Raw genomic sequence first — 24,305 nt, 5'->3', positions numbered from 1 at the left:
TCTGATAAAAGAATCAGATAATTATAGTCGTAACCAAGGGCTTCTCTTTTTCGATGTTTGATGCTCATGAAACGTCTCAAGCTTAGTAGAGACATTCACTGTGTGCAACGCAAATGATATGGGATTGGTTGACGTAAACAGCATGTTCCCAATAACTTTTTAACGACACCCAATTACGCTATATTCTATGCACGCAGTAACATTTTGAAGCGAAATACTGTTGAAAGGAAATCAGTTATAATACACGCAAAGACACGAAATAAAGCCATTTTGACGTAGTGTATATAAATGGTTTTCGGGGTTTGTCATAAATCTATGAAACTCTTAAATCTCTTAAAATCTACTATATGTATACAAAAAACAACAACCAAGAACAACGTGTTTACAAGTTAGTTAAAATGATTCATAATAACAACTGTCACCAAGATTTAACACGTTTAAATAAATGGGTGTGATTTATTTCGTGTAAAATCAGTGCCTAGTTGCAGGAGAAGTCACTCGTAAAGAAATTTGACTGTTATCAAAAATGATTTATCTGACCAAGCAGATGGTTTATGTTTCTAAAATCTAATGTTACTTCGTCATCATTAAATCAGACTGAAGGATTTGTTTGTTTTGAATTTTGCGCAAAGCTGCGCGAGAGCTATCTGCGTTAGCCGTCTCTAATTTAGCAGTTTAAGGCTAGAGGGAAGGCAGCGATTGGTTACCGCCCACCGCCACCTCTTGGGCTGCTCTTTTATTAACGAATAGAGGGATTGATTGTAATATTATAACGCCCCAACGACTGAAGGACGTTGGATAGATCAGATTGAAGGGCCTTAAATAAATCACACTGAGATACCCTGGATGAATCAGACTGGAGGACCAAGGAACAAACCAGCTACAATTGTTTTAATCAGTTGTATGCGAAAAATACGTAAATCCATACATACATAGGCATAGAAAATGTCGCTGTCGCAGCTTATGATACGATTGTTTGTTCGTAAAATTCCCCTAAACTATTTTTACCAACGAAAAGTGAGATTGATCGTGACATATAACATCCATATGACTGAAAAGACGAGCATGTTCATTAACGGAAATCGAACTTGCGACGTGCATGTTGCGAATCAAAAGCCTTATTTTATAGGCAATGGTTGCTTCATAAGACGAATTTACCTCATTACACATACACTGCTGATGATTTCAACCTACAACCGAGAGAGGGAGCAGCATCATATGTCATTAGGAAGCGTTTCAAATTTAATGAGTATAATAAAATAATACTAAGTAATTTAACACTAATTTCTCCTTTCTGAATGTTGGTAAAGAAACTCGTAAATGTGAAAACTCTGGTGGAAATATTTTGAAATATTATTAATAATTATATATTTATAAATATATATATATATTTTCTAAATATATGTTGCTTTATTGGCTAATTTATGTAAACAAGTTTAAGGTAAGATTCACGAAGTTAAATTTACTACTTTTGTATTTCAGAGAGGTAAAGAACAGAAGTCGTCGCTTTGGGCTATTTCCAGCACCATGATAAACCGTTTCTACGCAACTGTTGCATTCATATCGTGACGTAAGAATGACGAGTTCGATGACGCTGGTGATCCGCAAACTTGAGATTATTGTTCTTCTGTCCTGTATCGGTTTAGTAGTGATTCCAGCCACCAGGGGGTGTAGATTGTCGGAATATTATTGCGACAACGGTAACTGCGTTTCTCACAGCCGCTTCTGTGATGGTACTAATGACTGTGGAGATGGAAGTGATGAGCCTTTAGGATGTACAAGTCAGTATTTCACCTATCTATGTAGGATGTACAAGTCGGTATTTAATCTAACTATATAGGATGTACAAGTCGGTATTTCATCTATTTATATAGGATGTACAAGTCAGTATTTCACCTATCTATATAGGATGTACAAGTCGGTATTTCATCTATTTATATAGGATGTACAAGTCGGTATTTCATCGATCTATATAGGATGTACAAGTCGGTATTTAATCTAACTATATAGGATGTACAAGTCGGTATTTCATCTATCTATATAGGATGTACAAGTCAGTATTTAATCTATCTATATAGGATGTACAAGTCAGTATTTAATCTAGCTATATAGGATGACCAAGTCGGTATTTCATCTATCTATATAGGATGTACAAGTCAGTATTTAATCTAGCTGTATAGGATGTACAAGTCGGTATTTAATCTAGCTATATAGGATGTACAAGTCAGTATTTAATCCAGTTATATAGGATGTACAAGTCAGTATTTCATCTATCTACATATAATGTACAAGTCGGTATTTCATCTATCTATATAGGATGTACAAGTCAGTATTTCGTCTATCTATAGAGGATGTAGAAGTCAGTATATCGTCTATCTATATAGGATGTACAAGTCGGTATTTCATCTACATAGGATGTACAAGACAGCATTTCATCTATCTACATATAATGTACAAGTCGGTATTTCATCTATCTATATAGGACGTACAAGTCAGTATTTAACCTGTCTGTGTATCTAGAATGTTTAATTAGTATTTCATCTCTATCTATTTCGGATGTACAAGTCAGTATTTCAAGTATCTGTGTATCTTACATGTCAAATGAAATGAAACCAAAACCGTTTGGTTTTGTTTAAATTTAAAGTGACGAAGAAACAAATCTTTTATGAATTAACTCTTGTTTAACAGAGAGAAATGTTTATTTTTTTCGTGAAATCATTTTGAACTAAACATTTCATGCGAAGGCTAACATTGTAATTAAAACCAAAATAGTGAAAGAAAATGAGATAATACTATGTTACGAACACTTAATGTACTTCTGTTTTTGTTATATCCTAGTTTATAAAACAATTGTTCTTTAGAAATGTTGAATATGGCTTTTAAATCGCATAAAAATGAGTGAAATTCAAGTGATGTGCATTGAATTGTGGGATTTATTTCCCTAGGCCTAAATCTACTTTCTACAAAGTGTCTCAAAAGTCTGTTGTCGAATGTTGAATGCATATACACGTTTGCAGAACATGTTATAAACGCCCGCCTTGTAAATCGATATACCACTGATAACGTTAACTCCAGCCATAACCAAGTCTTAATCTCCAGTGGTACAACGATATGTCTGCAGATTTACAACGCTAAACAGTGGGTTTCGATACTCGTGGTGAGCAGAGCACAGATACTTCATGGTGCGGTTATGCACGAAACTACAAGCAAACAGATCATAGATAGTCAATGTCATTACCTGAAAAAAAAACCTACAAAAAGTTAAGTAATAAGAAAACAATTCTATATTGAGAATCGACGTTTGGAGCACTTTGTTAAGTAACTAACAATGAAATTAAAATGCTATACAAGTATAATTAATTAAATTATCTACGAATTTTAATTATTAAAAAAAACCAACAACTAATATATTGACGTTATTTAATAAAATTAGTTATAAAGATAACTAATAAGGTAATTATTTGTACGATAAGTAATATAACATAAAAATCTAAAGTATTTTTGAACTTACAATATTTGGATTTTTACCAAGTGGTGAATAAAACACGCGACACGTTAAGTACTACAGTTTTTCTAGCCTGCTCCTCGTAATCTGAGGGTCGCGGGTTCGAATCCTCGTCGCACCAAACATGCTCGCACTTTCAGCAGTGGGGGTGTTATTATGTTACGGTCAATCCCACTATTCGTTGGTAAAAGAGTAGCCCAAGAGTTGGCGGTGGGTGGTGATGACTAGCTATCTTCCCTCTAGTCTTATACTGCTAAATTAGGGACGGCTACCGCAGACACCCCTTGAGTAGCTTTGTGCGAAATTCAAAAACAAACAAAGAATCTTGTCTCCCAAGCGGCAGACATGTTGAGGATATAAAGCATTATGTTTACCGGCCCTATCTCTGAAGATGGCATAGCTCACCGTTGTAAGTATACTTACAAACTGACTAGTCGCTGATTTAAATGAAACAGTTTATAAAATCCATCAAATTATTGACTTGTTTCTATTCTGTTAAGTGCCGTTTGGCTGGGGACTCACAGACTGCATTATATAAGGATTTCTTTCCTCTATTACAATACTTAACATATAAACTGATCGAAAACAAAGAAGTGAAATAACTCATTTTTCGTGTGAACTCCACTTATGAATGACTCGTATGTTATTATAAATCATGTAACCAACAAAATCATGAACATATAAACAACGTGGTGTATAAGCAATTTAAATAAATGTGCATAAAACCGACAGGGTGTACTAGTCCTATCTGTTATTCTAGGGTTATCTAAAACTATTCCAATCTATGCTAAGGCGTACTTTTATTTTTTAAATATTTTTCTCTATTTTATTTTTAGACTGTAACCGGACGTACTACGGTCTTGTTGGTACGAAATATCCTTTACGCATTACTAAGCCTTTTCAACGCTCATTTCCGTACGTATGTCGGATTACGTTCGTAGCAGAAGGGGGAGATTTTGGAGACATAGTCGAGATGTCATTTCTCTCATTTCAGCTGGGTTCCTTCCAGTTAGATGGGTAAGTCAGCACAAAAATTAATTGAAAATTAAAAAGAACTTAAGTCTTTATGATTGCAAAATGTTTGCAGTTAGATGGGTAAGTCAGCACAAAAAATAATGGAAAATTAAAAATAACTTAAGTCTTTATGATTGCAAAATGTTTACAGTTAGATGGATAACTCAGTTCAAAAATTAATTGAGAATTAAAAAACAACACTAAGGTCCTTATAGCTGCAACATGTTTCGAGTTAGTTGGGTAACTCAGCTCAAAAATTAATGAAATTATTTTTAAGATAAGCCCTTATAGCAGCAAAATATCATGGAGTTTTATTATGAATGAAAACAAAACTTGAAATAGCTTACATGACGGAAGATATAAACACACAGTTCATTCAACTTACGTTAGCCCCGGCATGGCCAGGTGGTTAAGGTGCTCGCCTCGTAATCCGAAGGGTCCCGCTTCGAATTCCCGTCGCACCAAATATGCTCACCCTTTCAGCCGTGGGGGGCGTTATAATGTGACCGTGAATATGTAAAACTATTTGTTGGTAAAAGAGTAGCTCAAGAGCTGCCTTCCTTCTAGTCTTACACTGCTAAATTAGGGACGACTTGCGACTACTGTAAACCAAGTTTCGATACCCGTCGTGGGCAGAGCACAGACAGCCCTTGGTGTAGTTTTATACTTAATAAGAACAACCGTTGTCAGTATATCAATAAATCAACTCGTGGTCAACACTCTCAAGCTTGAGCACATTGTACTCTGTGAGCACATTGCACTCTGTGAGCACATTGTACTCTATGAGCACATTATACTCTGTGAGCACATTGCACTCTGTGAGCTCATTGTACTCTGTGAGCACATTGTACTCTGTGAGCACATTGCACTCTGTGAGCACATTATACTCTGTGAGCACATTGCACTCTGTGAGCTCATTGTACTCTGTGAGCACATTGTACTCTGTGAGCACATTATACTCTGTGAGCACATTGTACTCTGCTGGTGTCTAGCCACTCTGCATAATTAGAAATCTCCAAGAACGTCCACTCAACTAACAGTTTTTCTCTAGTCTTTCAGTCAAACAATCAAGGAAAAGCTAGTGTAGAGGGATAACATTGATGGAACTTTACTCGAAAATCCGAAAGAAATCGAGATAAAACACGCTTCTGAATTCAAGAGAATGTTAGCGAATACGACCAGCCTTTTAAATTCTAAATGTTCTGTTTATTTCCTGAGATCGAGCTGAACGTATTTGCCTGTTTGGTTCCATATCGTTATGGGCAAATAAGAACAATTTATTTCTGTACAGGATCACGTGGTTAACTGGATGAGTCCCGGTCTTCTGAAATCCGGAGATTCTGATCCTTTCCATCTGGCTAGATTCTCCCTTTTATCTTTACATAAAGTGTAGGTAAAGGCGAACTCACGTATAAAAATCTTGGATAGATGTTAATTGCACAGATATGGTTATAATTAGATATCTACTGTATTAATGTAGCTGGGATATTTCCTTTCTAGGGGAAAGTTGGGAGCAGTCATTTCCTGTGCATTCTAATTTTTCCTTTTTAGTTATTTCTGGGAAGAAACGCGAAGCACAAATTTATAAACACTGACAGGAGAGGTTCGAATGAGATGAATATACGACTTTAGTTACTTGTAGAGTGGACTAATTCTACATACCGCTTGGTGCGGTGTTTGCGTGACAAAACGCTGGGGTTAACGTATTAAAAGTAGAAATATTGATCGCAAAGAATCTTTGTTTTCTGTACTTTTGATTCGTTTTGTAGACAAAAAGAAGACGTAACTGTTTCTAATTTTTTTTAAATTTGTGATTCAGCTAATGATTCGAAATGTTTGATTGCCTTTAAAAAAGTATCCCGAGCAAAGTTTTTATATAACTCAAATGAGCACAAAACTATCGTTTGGAAATGTAATGGAAGAAAACTGAGACAATATGTAAAAGCTTCACCGTTATTCCACCATGGATTCGGTATAAATTATATGTTTAAATACGTTATCTATAATTATTAGAATAATTTAACTGTGCGAAATGAATATTTACTTATTTGAAAAGAAAAACTTAGTAGAAATACCTCAGTATAAAGACCTATGGGTAAATGAAGAGGATTCTAGTACGAAGGACAGAAGGTAAAATTAAATTCATAATCGATTAATGATTTGGATTTGAGTTCGAATTATCATATCATTTACTGTTTTTAAAGGAGTGAAAACTGTAAAACTAGTTTGCAGGGTTTCTTTATAAAGGTAAAACTGTGGAACTAGTTTGCAGGGTTTCTTTATAAAGGTAAAACTGTAAAACTAGTTTGCAGGGTTTCTTTATAAAGGTAAAACTGTAAAACTAGTTTGCAGGGTTTCTTTATAAAGGTAAAACTGTAAAACTAGTTTGCAGAGTTTCTTTATAAAGGTAAAACTGTGAAACTAGTTTGCAGGGTTTCTTTATAAAGGTAAAACTGTGAAATTAGTTTGCAGGGTTTCTTTATAAAGGAGTAAAACTCTGAAACTAGTTTGCAGGGTTTTTTATAAAGGTAAAACTGTGAAACTAGTTTGCAGGTTTTTTTTATAAAGGTAAAACTGTAAAACTAGTTTGCAGGGTTTATTTATAAAGGAGTAAAACTGTGAAACTAGTTTGCAGGGTTTTTTATAAAAGAGTAAAAACTGTGAGAATGTTTGCGGGAGAGCTGTTTTAAAATTCTGTAAACTTAAGTGTGAGCGTGAAGAAAAATCTGTAGTAATGTATCAAACGCACGAGATAGGAATGTATCAAACGCACGAGATCTTCCATATTCGTATTCAGTGCCAACGAAGCCTTTTGTCAAACACCAAGTCTCATTAGATCGACTTGGATACAAGAGACATAGTAGTAGTTGAGACACTATTTATATTATTAACTTACGTAAACAGAAACTGTTACAGAATAAAATAGATCAAAACGTAATTTTACCATTGTCATCAACAAAGATCCATGGTTTAAGTGTCTCAACAGCCACTCTAGTTGTGTTTGGCATTTCTAACTCCTGCTTTCTATTTGAGCTCAAAGTGTATGCGTAATGTTTTTTTAAGATTATTCTATACACTTTGTTTTAGTGTTGGTATAAAACATTTTCATGTAGGCCTAGAACAAGAAACAAATGAATATTGATGAATGAAACTAGTAGCAATATGAGACATCCTTATATGTAAAGACGAAGAAAATATTCATTGTTTCTGGATCTTGTAATAAAAAAGAGTGTAACTTTGCAATTCACAGAATAGTTTAATTCTAAAGCATAAAAAATGTATTGATTGGACTTCGTAAGACCATTATTACTCAGTATGCCAATTTAAAAAAAAAGATCTCTTATGATAATTATTAGTGAATAAAACATACAGTTACACAGTTTCAACAGTCATAGTAATTATAAAAGTTGCCCTGTACGTGATTTCACTAAATCCCCATCACATCTCTTTCCCTACATTGCACGTGTTTATTTGTGGTCTCAGTTAACAGAGGCACTCATGTGCACGAAGGGGAAAACATACGACAAGATTTTGATTAGAGTTTACACAAATATCTCACAAATTGGGATTTTAGGCACCATATCTACATCTGATGTGAGTACCTTTGAAACCAATTTTTATCCGAAGAAAGTGCGCGCAGTTCTTTCATTCAATATTTTTAGAGTACTTTAAGCTTGGGCAGTTATTAAATATATGCATATAAATTTATCTTTTGAAGTGTCTCTGTATTGCATTATTAATTCTTGTACTGCCTACTTGTATAGTTATACCAGGCAATTAAAAACAGACTGCGTTGGTTCAGTCAATAAAGACAACGAAACGCTTCTCGCAGAGCTAATTTCCATTTTACTCTGGACTCAAAATATTTGAAAATCGATTGGAATTTAAGTTTATACCTCCAAGCTGACAATACATTAATGTTATTGGGTTTGTTTAGAGTTTCGCATAAAGCTACACGAGGGCAATCTGCGATAACTGTCTCTAATTTAACAGTGTGAGACTAGAGGGAAGGCTAGTCATCACCACCCACCACCGTCTCTTGGGCTACTCTTTTACCAACGAATAGTGAGATCGATCGTCATATTATAACGCCCTCACGGCTAAAAGGGCGAGCATTTTTGGTGCGTCGGGGATTCGTACCCGCGACTCTCAGATTACGAGTCGAGCGCCTTAACCATCTGGCCATGCCGAACCCACCATAGGTTGTCTCCGTACAGACAGAACTGGATAAGACAGTATGTTTCTCTCTCTCTCTCTAGTTTAAGCAGAAACCAAGCTTTCATTCATAACTTTGGTTAACATTCTCAAAACTATATTTGTAAATTACAAACGTAATTCAATTTCTAGGAACGACGTCAAAAGAAAATAAGCACAATTTTGTAAATTTCTGAATAAACTAAAAGTTTGTTTGAGTACAAAGCTACACAATAGGTTACCTGTGTAGTGACCTCTATGGGGAATCGAAACCCAATATTCAGAGTTATAAGCTTCAGATTTATCGCTAATTCACTGAGGAGTCTAAACGAAAAGATAAAAAACACTTACCGTAAGTGATTTTTTCTTACATTTATCACATAAACATAAACATACAACAACAAAGAAAGACACTAACATTCCTTTGTTAATTTTACCGTAGTACATACATTTACTAATACAGTATTAATATGTGTGTCGTTTACCAAAATTAGTGTTAGGGACGGATTCTCTGTAGATACGAAAACACTAGTGCTTTGCTAAACAATATGTAACGTGCTTATGTTATATAAGGCTTTCCTGACTCTGCACAGAGAAAATGTTACTTAAGTGTGCTTATGTTCAAACTTACTGATAGAAATTACACACATATCAGGAAATTGTATTCTCAAGATGGCTGGTATGGGTATTAAAACTTTAATTAAAGGACAAAACAACGTTTCGACCTTCTTTGGTCATCTTCAGGCCAGCAAACTCTCTTTGTTAACTATCTGCTATGTCCACCGAGGGGAAGGGATATACACTTATATATCAATCAAAAATTATATTTTTTAAAGTAAGAAGTCTCTCGGTAAGATAGCGTTAAGTTTACGGACTTAAACCCCCCCCCAAAAAAAAATCAAAACAAATCCGGGGTTCCATTCCCCCTGGTGGAGACAACAGATATCCCAATGTGGATTTTTTTTCTATAAAAAAAACGAGTAATCTGTTATAGTGAAAATTTTAGTTTCAATATTTTGTTATTTTATAGCACTTGCAAACACGGTAACACAGCGTGTTGGAGATGAACTGAATCACCAGTCATTGTTATGTCATTCGAATTCACTTTTCAATACGAAATTTTTGAACAATACAAGGATGCTGTGATGCGTCCTAAGATTTTGTTAACCCTTGTGTCGTGTTTCAAATCGTTCCTATCCCTTCTCAGTAAAAACATAATTTAAACTTAAACACTTAGAAACTGACACTGATGTGGTTCAATGGAACACAGAGTATGAAGAATAATATCGACTGGACATCAAATAGAAAATTACCAAGCGCTTCTTAATACGTCCGTCCTCGCTCACGTGCTTTGCACATGTTTTTATAAGATAAAATAATCTTTCACAACGTTATAGAACACATATAATACTCGTATTACAAACTAAGGAAACAGAGCTAGATAAAATAAAACAGATATACTTTGTAAACTCCAAGTACCTGAGTACGATTTTAACGGAGTTTCAAATACGCCAATGCCGTCTCTTTTCGATGTCGTCTAATGAGCGAAATCTTCGTTTGAATATCGGTCTTCAAGATATTGTAAAGATGCAGATTCTCGCAAAGAGATTCAGGTTTATGTTTCAAGTAATGTAAGTTACAAAAGTGAAAATACGGTTTGGCTATCTTACGAGCACGTGCCTGGCACTGATGCTCCATAGTATTTTTAAATCTCTGTCTTTCCGATAAATGTTTACAAGAAGAACAAAACAAAAACGGAAACGTCTAATCAGTTCTGAGTTCCTTGTCACACTAGTTCGTTGTAGGGTTACATTCCAAGCACCTTGAAGTTCAAGACAGAAAATACTGGGTATTAAAAGTCTACTTGGATAGTCTAGTCAAACTAATTATGTCCTGTTGCCTTTCTTTGTTGTCGGCTACACAAAGAAAATCATTAATTCGAAAGGACGATACTTCTGATTTACATAAATGTTTTTTTCTTCTTTCACGAACATTTTCTAATATTACAAAAAATAAACAAAAACTTGAATTTTCTAGCGAAATAAAATTAGTTAAATGTATTTGAAAGAATGTAATTAATTAAGATATGAACATATAGAAAAATATTGAACAAATATACCATTACTCAAACCATCTGTATCCCTAAAGTCACGGATAGAAACAATAATATTTTGTAAAAATGATTTGGCCCCTATAGTAAAACGTCCCTATGTAAAGGCCCCAGCATGGCCAGGGGGTTAAGGCACTCGACTCGTAATCTGAGGGTTGCGGGTTAGAATTTCCGTTACACCAAACATGCTCGCTCTTTTGTGGTTGTTATAATGTAACTGTCAATCCCACTATTCGTTGGTAAATTAGTAGCCCAAGAGTTGGCGGTGGGTAATGATGACTCGCTACCTTCCCTCTGGTCTTGCACTGCTAAATTAGGGACGGCTAGTGCAGGTAGTCCTCGTGTAGCTTTGCACGAAATTCAAAAAACAACAACAAAATACAAACAAACAATAACAATTCGTTCCTAAGGTAAATAAACTGTAAACGTTTGAATATTGTAATCAGAAGAAAACTGAATTGTAAATTGTCTTAAAAAGTAGAAAATCCAATACTTTTTATCATGAAAAATTCATTCTCAAACAAAAGGGACTCTAAAGAGAACAAAGGGTTTTCATCGTCGGTACTATATGCGCATGCGCCAACGCACAATTGGATCGTGTTTCTTGAAGTGCTACTAAATTACACATGGGTTTGAGGTTACGTCAATAATGTAAAAACAGTAATAATGCTTTCGGTGTTTAGTTCGGCGGAACGTGAGAAAAAAGGAAAATTCACTTCGTCTCTAGATGCTTCAAGAGTTGGAAAAGCGCAATCAGATGACGCAATCTTAAAAATACCTTATTAAGTAAATCTTCGTGAGAGCTGAGCATGGATAATACATCACTAGAAATAAATACACGTATATACACACACACCTGCATACTGCAGTAGAAATCTTACTTTGATGTGTGTGTTGTGTTTCTTATGGAAAAGCCACATCGAGCTATTTACTGTGTCTACCAAGAGGAATCGAACCCTTGATTTAAGCGTTTTAAAAGTGTACCAGTGCCCTAGAAAATGCGTTGTCGTGGACGTAAGATAGGGAAACAAAGTTACCATCAGAAGGCAGATTATCAATCGCTAATCAATAGGCAGATGTGATACAAGTACGAGTTCTAACGAGTATTGGAATATATTTTTTTAAATTAACTTCAAAGTACACAAAATTTTCTTTCAAAATTATATCCTTTAGAAATACTACTAACCGAAAGGTTTTGTAATACTGGGAACTTATGTAGTTAGTGATAATTCGGACAACCACGAAAGAAGATTTATCTTACCAACACGCCCAACTGACCATCGCTGATGTGTCTAAATGACCAGTTTACGAAATGATTGATGTGAAACTTGTAACAGGTTCTATTTGTGAAATGTATAACTTATACACGCACACTTACACGCGCGTGCGCACAGACACGTGTAAAAGCAGGTAAAACTGTGAGTGCTTTGAATGAAATCTTTCAATATGAGTAGTGATTTCTGCGATGTGGTTAATTGCTAGTTCAGAAATCCCTAAAGTTCAGGTATGACTGTCCGTAATTTTAAACTGCTGACCATAGGGATGGCAATTAGATTGTAGCCTTCTCCGATCCAAGGATTTTTTAACAGGATTAACAGTTATTTTTATAACGTGGTCACATCTGAAAGAGCGAAGTGTGTGTAACGTCTCTAGTCCCTGATCTTTCGACTCACAGACGGACCCGCTAAACAACAGACTCAGCCAATCTCAGGATTTCTGAAATACATCATATATACAGGTGGAGTATTATACATTAGAACTATTTCGGAACTTCACCATGTTATTACAGTTCATATTTCTCCATTTCCGATCAAGCTCTGTTTGACGACCGTGCATTTTTACTATAGCTCTATATGGTAAGGCTGTCATGACCGAACCATACCACTCTACCTTGCAGGCATTCCATATGTAATCTAGTTTTCGAAGACGCCCGTTTCAGCAGTCTAATCACTCAAAAGTTCAAACGACTTCATTAGGATTTCTTCGTAAGGAATATTATAAGTACTCGTTCATTTTTTAGCTTCTTGCGGTATGCGACAGTTGAAAGAAGGGATATGAAATTTTAGAGAATACATAATTTTTATAATGCATTGATAATATTAATTTTTGCTTCTTACGTACATTTGTTTCCCGCTGGTACAGCGGTAAGTCTATGGATTTACAACGCAAAATTGAGAGATTCGATTCCCCTTGGTGGACACAGCAGATATCCCGATGTGGCTTTCCTATAAGAAAAACATTAACGCTTACATTCAGTTTTTTATATCTTGTACTATTTTCATTTTTTTGACTTTTTAAAAATTTCTTTAATACACATATGCATTTATTTGTTTATTTTTCTTCTTAATATATTCCATATGGATAATTGTTTCCTGTCTTCCTTCCCCTTGAGTTTAGTAATATTCTTCTATTCCACATTTCCTTATATGCTACGTAGAACAAGTAAATAGCTTTTACCACTGACTTTTATATTTTCACCTGCTACAAGACATCGCACTTTGATTACTTGGTTGAGACATGACTTGTTGCAGGGTTTCTTCTGGGTGGTCCTGGTGATCCGCGCTGATCCATATCCTTCTTTTCTCGAATGTCATTAAGTGTAAAGGATACCTCTGTTTTGAAAAGATTAAACATCCGATCTTAATACGTTCTGTGATCTATGTGCATGAAATGTTTGCGAATATGAAGGTTAATATTTACCTTCTCAAAAAGCCATCGATTAATTATCGATCAGTCACACTACACAACACAAAACACTGTTCTGACACATCCGTTCCACCAGGGTTCAAGTGGCTGGCTTACTCTTATCAAATGTTTTATTTTATAACATTCATGAAACTTGTTCGAATTACATTTGTCAAAACTGTATACTTATGTAGATCTATTTTTTAAGACGCCATAGAAGTGTTTAAAACACAGCTTAACGAAGTTAGATGATTTTTAACGTCGAAATGTAACGTTTTTACTGTGATTTTTTACCAGTTTATATGAAGTTTTAGAAGTTAAAGTCAGTTGAAATGACCTGATGACCAATTCCAGATATAAAATGACTAAAGCTTTAAAATTAACGTCAGTAAATAACAAGTGTTAAAAGAAATGTTCTTGAGTTAAAAGCACATAATCTCGAAATGCTAGTTAGTAAAACATTTAGTTTTTATTATTTTATATCACAACGCTATATATAACACTTACCGCACAACATTATGTTATATATAACACTTACCGCACAACATTATGTTATATATAACACTTATCGCACAACATTATGTTATATATAACACTTACCGCACAACATTATGTTATTTATAACACTTACCGCACAACATTATGTTATATATAACACTTCTCTTATAACTTCGTGTTATATAACAACACTTGTATTATAACATTATGCTAGTTAATAACACTTATCCCACAACTTTATGCTAGATAATAACACTTATCCCACAAAGTTACGTTATAATACGACACTTATATTACAACATTATATTATATAACACCACTTCTCTCACTGCATTGTGTTCCTTAACAACGTCCACCTCAAAACATTATTTTATACAGATGGTAAAAAAACAACAACAAATATTCGAGTGTTCTTAAGGTAGAACTACCAAGTGTCTCATCTTATTCCGTCAGACATGAAGTGTCTGAACAATATGCCAATCTGGATAAGTGACATATTTACAAGTTTTGTGTCCATAGATGAAATGTTAACTACATAAACATATAGTCTCGGCGAAATGTACTAAAACAACAAGAATTAGTAACCCGTGTGGTTGTTCATAAAATGTTATCTCTTCTTTTCTTAACAATTTAGAGACTGCTGTTAAATAATCACCACGTGGCGTGTAAAACTTTAGAACGTAAGTGACTACTGGAATTGACATTAAGTGGAATAATGAATTCTAAGTCACGTAGAAATTCACGCCAAAAAAGAAAAAAAAACACGTTCCGTTCCTGCAAATATCCGTTACAATATTTCGGTGACTAATTGTGTTTATTGTGTTTCGTGGTCATCGGTAAGTTAAAGGACTTACAACACCAAATTTCGGGATTCAGACCTCACACTCGGTGAAGATAACGGATACCTCAATTTGGAATTGCGCTACAGTAAACAAACTATCATCATATTTTGTAAGATATATGAAATAATTCACAAGAGAATTAGGGTTCGTGTCATAACATGAACTGCTGGTGAAGTAATTCAGCAGCGGTGTTTTCATAAACTTATGAATATTTGATTTATGATAATGTACGTATGAATCATATGATAAATCATATTAGCATTAAATCGATAAAGCGAGTTTCTTTTCTGTTTGCGTTAGCTTAAAAATTACAGCAAAGTAAATAATCTTAACCCATGTTGGCGCTGATACCTGGTACGTAATTGTATATATTCTATGGATAGCTTTAATTTCCAAATACGTACAAATACTGTGGAAAGAAATCAAAGTGACGGCTTCGCAGTTGTGCACATATATCTATGTTTATTTCGCGTTTGAATTCTCACGTAATATACGTGAAAAAAATATTTTCGAGAAAGTCTTTAAGGGAGAGTCAGTTTATTTGATGACCATTAGGAAGGTGAATTCAGATTTTGAATTATTTAAAGTTGAAACCCTCCCATATTGAGTGAATGAGTTTAGGGAAATTTTAGAATTACAACTTTGGATAAAGCGAACATAACTCATTGCATTAAAACAAAAAATTCATGACCAGATTGAGTGAATTATATAAGAAGTGATACAGAAAACTGAAAATTCTGTTCACATTGCCTTAAATATTCCCTGTAAAGCAGTCTTTATTAAAAGACCCGGCATGGCCAAGTGTGCTAAGGCGTTCGACTCGTAATCCGAGAGTCGTGGGTTCGAATCTCGGTCGCACCAAACATGCTCGCCATTTCTACCGTGGGATCGTTATAATGTACGGTCAATCCCATTATTCGTTAGTAACAGAGTAGCCCAAGAGTTGGCGGTGGGTGACGATGACTAGCTGCCTTCCCTCTATACTGCTAAATTAGGGACGGCTAGCGCAGATAGTTCTCGAGTAGCTTTGCGCAAAATTCAAAACAAACCAAATATACAAACTTTTATTAAAAATGGAGAAAGAAACGTGTGATCATATAGACCTAAAACATCAAATAATAACGTGTTATAAACGTGAAGTTCCTTTATTTTCTTCGTATTTCAGTAAAGTGTTTGTTCTCATGAAAACAACTGAGAGGGCGCTCTTAGCCTATTTCTTCATCATCACATACAGTTAGTTTAATTAAATCTTTAATATTATTGGGCTTATAATTAGATGTCATAAAGATAATTTTACATTATTACCTTTGCGTGTGAATTTAGGGTTAACTCAGATCTATTAAGATAATGTATCCTCGTGAAATAGTTTTACTATTATGGCTGGCATTATGAACAACAACAAATGTCCTTAACTTTAGGCCTAATGAGATCTGATCATTGTATGCTTTTAATATCCTTTTGAATTAATGCACTCGTTAAGTGATTGTTTTCATTGATTTATACGCGATTTAAAGTTATTTGATATAGTTAGTTTACTTTCGAGTAGTTTTTAACAAAACTATCAATTTTGCTGTTAGTTCTAAACATGTATGATAAAATATTTACGTCAAGCACTTCTGAGAAGACAATATTAGTAACTTGGTGAGTCTGACCCCTGGTTAAAGAATATCAAACATAAATAGACAGTCCAAAATAAGCAAGCTAGATCAAAGTTAATGAATTTTACTTGTAGTAATTACAAATATCTTGTTTCAAACATTGGAATGTTGTGCATAGGACTAAACCTTTGTACGTCAAACAGAAAACAAACTTATAACAACTTACATAATTTGATCTATGAAACTAGGGTTGTTGTTCTTTGTTGTTGGATTTCATGCAAAGGTATTATTGCGTTAGCCCTTCCTAATTTTGAACTGATAGAATAGACGAAAGGCAATACGACCCACCGCCAAATCTTGTACTGCTCTTTATCAAAAAAGTAATGGGCCTGATCGTCACATAATAACGCCCCATCCCCTCACGAGCATATTCGGTGACAGAATTCGAACCTACGACCCATACATTGCAAATCGCGTCTATTAGCCGTTAGGCCTCAAAACTCTACAATGGGCTATTTGCAGTTTGCCTTCGCGGGGAATCGAACCATGAATTTAGCGTTCTAAACTTACCGCTGACGTACGAGAAGACTGCTGTCGTAAGTCTGGAAGAGAGATGAAAGATTTCAATATTTGTCTCTCACAAAAATGGAAAAGTTGATATTAAAATATCAGTATCTATCTATCTATGTATGTGTCAAAAACAAATCATATAATTGTTTTTATACGCTTCTACATAATTGAGATAATTAAATTGTAGTCTTTTATTAAGCGTGTAAATAAATAACAATGAAGAGAGAACATGGCGAACAGTATATTATTATCGTAAATCTCTAAAGTGAAATAAGTGATTTAAAAATGTGTTTCCTCGCGTATTTCTAAATTCCCACAAAAAGGTTTTACTTATCTTTTGTAGTTTTAGAGTTTAAATTGTTTATATCGATCAGAAAGAATATACAACTCTCACATCTGCCGTATTTTCAATTCTGAACTTTTAAAGCAAGTTTAATTTGCATAGTGAGCCACGTGACTGACTGGTTATGTTAAATACAAAGTAACAAAAAGAAGTCTTCGCATGGTGGATACCGGAGACGGTAATTTTAGTAGCTAAACATCAATGTTACATTTTGATGTCAATATAAACAAGAAAAGAAACAAGCGTTATCTGTGAGGTTACCTCTCACTGGTAAAGGAAGGAACCTTTGCAGAACCAGGTTTGCAATGTATATTATACAATAAATCTTTGTAGATGGAATAAACCATTTTAACTCTGTTATTAAACGGGTTTGTCATTTCGAGAAGTAAACAGAACATCATTAGATAATACAGTTGGAACGATGGATACACAGAAATCTTATCTCTTGGCTAAATAATTTCATTCATTTTTCTTATCTACGTTTAAAAGAGCAACTGTCTTCAAAATTGAGCACGTTACGTAGAAATGCTTTTATGTGATTACGGCTGATATAACAACGTATTTTGTAATATGCCTCACGGAATAATGTGGTAAAACGTAGACTGTACAGTCATAATAAATGTGCACACGAACACCCGCGATGTACTAGCACGTGGGCTTAAAGACGTAACTTTCCTCCTGTGATGTCTAAAAAGTGGACATTAGATAAACTCCGAAACTCTTCACTTATTGATTTGTTCTATTTCTTGTTTGTGTTTTAAAGTTAGAAGGCTACACGGTTGGCTACCTGTGATGTGTACTGTATCGCAACTCAGTTTTTAGACATTTATTATTTTAAAATCAAACGAAATAAATATAATTTAGCTAGACGTGGGTCTGAGTATTGTCGAAAGTTTAATATTGCAGACTTTTACCTTTAAGTAAATAAATAATTATCAAATACACTGTTTTCACAAATATAATAAATACGCCCTAGTAAGTGCATTTTTCTTTCTCTCACAATCTGCTGGAAATTCCAAACAATGTGATTATACTATTTTTTTTTTTTTTTTCTTTTGGTAGATTAACAACTTTTAGTGAGGTGATCCATTATTTAAGTTTTTGTTCATTAAAAGTATCCGATATCACGTGATGGTCATATTTTAATGTATCTAACGCAGATATCTAGATTTATAAATGTATAAATTGTCACAAAAGTAAATATTACAATGCCATTGTTTTAAATGTATTGATTATTGCTAACATTGTGACACATTAAAGTTAAAAGTGTTTTACAAATATTAATTCCCCTTCGCTTATTAATGGTATTTTATCAATGGTATTTTAGGTGGTATCGGTATGGTAGAGTTTAGGCTTTAATAGACTGAACCTGACAGTTTCTACAGAAAGACGACGTTTTGGCGTCAGGGAAGCATTGTTTGTTGCTATTTAAGAAACTGCACAAAGGGCTATCTGTGCTCTGCACATCACGGGTATCGATACCTGGGTTTCAGCAGTATAAATCCGCAAACCCTACCAACGTGTCACTGGGGGACACGATGTCAGAGGAAGGGCTAAGTAGAGAAATCCAAATGTTGCTCCAGAAACAGGCTGTAGCACTCCATTAAAGTCGAAACTCTACACTTTGTAATGTTCTGAAGAGTATTTGTACACTACAGCAAGTCTAAATATTGTACTGAATTCAACAAGAACAACGTATCTTTTCTTGCAAAGATTTTTAACCAAGTTTCTAATACGACACACTAAGACACTCACTTATTACAAATGCACGTTCGTTGTAATTAAAACAAATTTTTCATGTCGTTGGACAAGCAGAAACTAGAAGAATGGTCAGAAGTTGAACAGATAAACGTTGAGATGATAGTTCTGAAGGAGATAAACTCAGAGTCTTCTATGTTTAACATTACAGTTTTTTAACATACTTTTCACGTCATTTTAATTGGTCTAATCATATCTTATCCTTTCTAACAGGAAACAATTGGTCTAATCATATCTTGTCCTTTCTAACAGGAGACAATTGGTCTAATAATATCTTATCCTATCTAACATGGCCTAGCGCGTTAAGGCGTGCGCTTCGTAATCTAAGGGTCGCGGGTTCGCGCCCGAGTCGCGCCAAACATGTTCGCCCTCCCAGCCGTGGGGGCGTTATAATGTGACGGTCAATCCCACTATTCGTTGGTAAAAGAGTAGCCCAAGAGTTGGCGGTGGGTGGTGATGACTAGCTGCCTTCCCTCTAGTCTTACACTGCTAAATTAGGGACGGCTAGCACAGATAGCCCTCGAGTAGCTTTGTGCGAAATTCCAAAAAACAAACAAACATCTAACAAGAGACAATTGGTCTAATCATATCTTATCCTTTCTAACAGGAGACAATTGGTCTAATCATATCTTACCCTTTCTAACAGGAGACAATTGGTCTAATCATATCTTATCCTTTCCAACAGGAGACAATTAATTGGTCTAATCATATCTTATCATTTCTAACAGGAGAGACAAATGGACTTGTCAAGATGGTTCCATGCTAATCGTCGAACAAGAGAAGATGGATTTCGAATCATCCTTTTCGTCCTTCGGTGTTTATCGCACACCCAGTTACGGTTATTTTTGTGGCAAAATGTCCGGTCAAAGGTTAACGTTTTACAGTACTACTAGAACTGTAGTTGTGACAGTGGTCTTTCCCCAGGTCTCTTCTCCGTACCAAGCTGTTCCTGGTATGTTTCTTACGTATCGGTTCCATCGGAAGTCTCTAAGCCTTCTTAGTGATTCCGTAGATTCGGGCAAAATACTTTCCAGTTGGTCCTGTGACAGATCCTTCAGCGATTGTTATAATAGAAAGTGTTTAATTCGTTCGCCCAATTATCCTGGATTTTATTTAAGAAACATTACCTGCAACTATTGGATTGAACAGTCTTATGCTCCACGTGGTTATATCGCCCAGATCGAAATCTACCAAGAAAACGAGTTCAAAGTTGATTTAGGCGGTGGTTTTTCGAGTACAAGAAACATTGTTCATCGCCAACTGACCACCACTTGTCCAGGAGACGTTGTCCGTGTTTATGACGGAAGAACAACATCTGCGCCCTTACTGGTAGAATTTTGCGGTTCAGGAGCTGTCCCGAACATCGTCACGAGCGGCCCCACAGCTCTGGTGCAGCTTATCAGCCATCCATACCAACCACTTCGGAGATCTCTCCTAGAGCTGAAGAGTTCGGTGAGATTTCGACCTCATTCCGAATTTAGGGTTAAGAGAAGAAAGTGTGCGTTTTACATATACGAAAACCAAGTTAGAAGCGGTTCTATATACAGCCCCTTTCACACCCTTCCTGCTAATACCACGTGCAGTTTTAATTTCATCGGAAAAGCACCCTTTGCTAAAATTTGGTTGTATTTCGTATCCTTTTTACATCCATGACTCCCAAGTTTGGTCCAAGGAAGAGAAGTGTGATACGGCAAGACTTCAGATTTTCGATCCTTTTGTAAACGACCAGAGAAGAAACATTCTTCTCAGGGGGTTTGGCTTTGGGGGCTTAGTAAGTAACTACTGTGAAAAGTCTTACCCACGAATGTGTGCTCACGCGCGCGACACCCCAAACCTAACCCCTCTCCGTCCCTGCCGTGTACCCGAGGAAAGCTACCTCTCAGCCGGACCTGAGATGAGCGTGCTGTTCACAGTCTACGAAAGCTCCAAACTTAGACCTGTTCCAAGCACGTTCCTCGCTAGATACGAGTTTATCGACACCATGCTGGACGGCTATCCCGTCAGTGGGGCTCGATGTGACCGTCGGTTTATCAGCAGGATAAAAGGCGCTGGGAAACTTAGATCGCCCAAAAATTTGTTCTTGTTCGGTAGGGGTGGGAATTTCAACTTGCGCTGTTTGTTTCATTTTGAAGGACAGCCGGGGGGAGAAAGTTCGAATCACCATAGAAAACATATCTTTAGGAAGACAAAACGAGGGTTGTGAGACTCACTTTGATCAGGTCAGTAGACGCTACACGTGCCAGACAGGTGGGTCACATTCCAGATTCGGGCTTATTAACACCACAGAGGAAACTGGCGGCCTTGATATCCGGGGAGACTGTGTATGTGGGTCAAGTCATGTGATACCCCGTACCCTGATACTAGAATCGGTGAACAACAAAATGTCACTTTCCTTTGCCGTTGAGAAAATGACAACTAAAGACGATTTCAATGATTTCTATTTCTCAGGAACCTTCGAGTTCATCTCTCGTAATTACTGTGCCAATCAAAGAACACTTAGTGGACCTGCTGGGGACATCTATCTGAAGATACCCCCCGATGTTGTAGAAAACGTGGTGCCGTTTCGGTGTCGATGGATCATTGAAGCGCAACTCCACAGATTCATATACCTCTCGGTTGAAGGAAGCATTAGGGGTCAAAGCTGTCCAGGGAACAGACTTTTAGTTTACAGTAGCTTTGAAAGCCAGCCTGAGCGGATTATATGTCTCGAAACCTCTGTAAAATCTGGAGACAAAGTTCAAGTGTTTACTCCATTATGGAAGTCAGAACATTATCCATTAAATCAGTCCCAGAAAGGTCTTTTTGACAGACTTATCATTGAAGTGCTCGCTGTGAGATCTGGTGAGTTTTCTTTCAGTTGGCTAGAGGTTATGAAGCCCTACGTTAGGTCTAGTTCAGGAAAGTCAGTGAGAAATGCTGAGTGCCATTACGAGTGTACCGAGCTTCAGGCGTGCATCAGTAGAGACCTCTGGTGTGATGGAAAAGTCCATTGTCCTTCTGGCTGTGATGAAGTGCCTGACCATTGCCATGTATTTCCTACTTTATACGTTGCTGTTGGGGTCAGTGTAAGTGTGATATTGTTGTTTACTGTATGTTTACTTCTTGCCACAAGAATTTGTAATTATAATCGAAGGAAGGGCTCCCAACCAGTGCCCACTGAAGAGGTTCAAATGGAGACAACAGTTGGTTGAAAGAAGAACCAATGTATAGTAGCAACTGGAAAGGACAGTAACAGAAGATGGAAAAAAATTAACTGAGAAAAAATGTTAGTTAAAACTATTACTGATAACAAGTTCTGCGTGTTTATCATTACGTGGATATAACTGGAAAAAAAAATTCAAACTTCATATTTCTATAATTCCACTAAAGTATTATTAATCAAATGTCATGTGGTTAAAGACACTTTCTTGTAAGTACTGAGTATAAATAATAAATCTTTTAACAGAGGTTTAACTGAGTATTTGAAAGAGCAACAATCACGAGGAACTCTTTTAACATTATTCGTTCACATAATAATTAATTTTAACAGATGGTTATCTGGGAGTTTCCAGGTTATTATTGATGTTTGTTGTTAGCTTATGAAAACATAAGCCACAAGTGTTTTGTTTCCTAGGAACATTCTTTTCTGGGCAAACGTTGATAGACGAACCCGTTAAAACGTTTAATCTGAATTTTTAAATGTTCCAAGCTAATAAATTATTAACTTTGCGTATTTGTTTTTCTTTTCGCCCAGTTGTAAGTAATTTACAGGTTTAATATGGGGGCTTCTGAATAATATTTTTTTATGATTGAGGTTTCTTGTATGTTGTGTGTAAGACAGAAAATTCTTAAATTAACAACCCTTAAAATGCTCAAATGTTCTAAGTCATAGGAAATATAGCAGGTAATTTCTGTATAATTTATTAGCTACATGTGTTTCTTCAGTGTGAAATGGTTTTGGAATTTTAAGTTGGAAGTATTGAAAGGCAGTATTTGGATTTCTCTAATGTATATCGTGACAAATCAATTCATCACCTGAAACAGAAACTATTTTTGTTCTATGTCTCTTTAATCAGCTTCCAGATAATTAATAACAGGTTCATCTGGGCAGGATAATAAGATGTGGGTATCAAATATGGTTTAGGTTTCTTTAGTACAAGTTTACATGTGACTATTGTGAAAATAATGCTTTTTAAAGTTGTACGACAATAGCATGTAATGTAAATGTTCATCTTTTTTTTCTGTTTACCTGCTTTTTCTGTTGTTTCGGATATCATATTTCTGTTTAAACGCTTTCTCTCTTGTCTTGAATACCATATTTCTATTTAAACGCTTTCTCTCTTGTCTTGAATACCTCATTTCTGTTTAAACGCTTTCTCTCTTGTCTTGAATACTTTATTTCTGTTTAAACGCTTTCTCTCTTGTCTTGAATACCGTATTTCTGTTTAAACGCTTTCTCTCTTGTCTTGAATACCTTATTTCTGTTTAAACGCTTTCTCTCTTGTCTTGAATACCTTATTTCTGTTTAAATGACAGGTTTGTTTACTTGCTGTCTGTTGAAACTATTTGTTGCCACAGACATATTGTTTTTGTTAAACTGTTTTCTTTGTTGATTTACACAAATTATTTCTGTTGCAATGCTTTCTTTGTCGACTTAGGAATCCTGTTTCTGTTGAAGAAACTATTCTGTTGCTTTGGACATTTGCATCATCAGAGTCAAATAAGGAATCCTGAGTGATTTATATATATCAGACTATTCTTATGATTTTATACTAAGTTTTAATGGATATTTATCTTACAATAAGTAACTCATCTGAGGTTAAACTACACGCCAACGGTTAATAATACAACTTAGTATTACAATGAAGTCCAAGTGAAAGCGACAACATACGTTGGATAAAATGGTTCTTTTGTACGCAGGGTTGGATATATTATATTTACCTAAATGTTATACGTGTTTGACTTTGTAACGTACGAAGTGATTGAAATTTATTTAATGCTAAAGTACAGGCTTGTGTACGCTTTTATTACATAAATCTATAAAACAAACGTAGTGTGTTACTATTACTTCCAAGTGTTCACACACATATTAACACACGACTTCTCAAAGAAAAGCTTTATTACTTATTCTACGCCTTTAGACTCGCATAGCAAAAGCTTTTTGTCAACAATGCAACAAAGTCTGCGCTTTTGTAAGATGATATAGTTG

At 35.4% G+C, this 24,305-nt stretch overlaps 1 pseudogene across 1 annotated transcript; it reads left to right on the top strand.

The window, feature by feature from the left end:
* The first annotated feature begins 1,485 nt into the window (after positions 1 to 1,485).
* On the top strand, positions 1,486 to 22,570 carry LOC143224757 (uncharacterized; annotated as a pseudogene). Its single transcript, XR_013013430.1, has 3 exons — positions 1,486 to 1,781; positions 4,342 to 4,522; positions 19,846 to 22,570. The product of XR_013013430.1 is annotated as an uncharacterized LOC143224757 (transcript).
* Positions 22,571 to 24,305: the final 1,735 nt, after the last annotated feature.

Source organism: Tachypleus tridentatus, chromosome 9, assembly GCF_004210375.1.
Source record: "Tachypleus tridentatus isolate NWPU-2018 chromosome 9, ASM421037v1, whole genome shotgun sequence".
In the NCBI taxonomy this organism is placed as follows: domain Eukaryota; kingdom Metazoa; phylum Arthropoda; class Merostomata; order Xiphosura; family Limulidae; genus Tachypleus; species Tachypleus tridentatus.
This window is presented reverse-complemented; position numbering and strand designations above follow the sequence as displayed.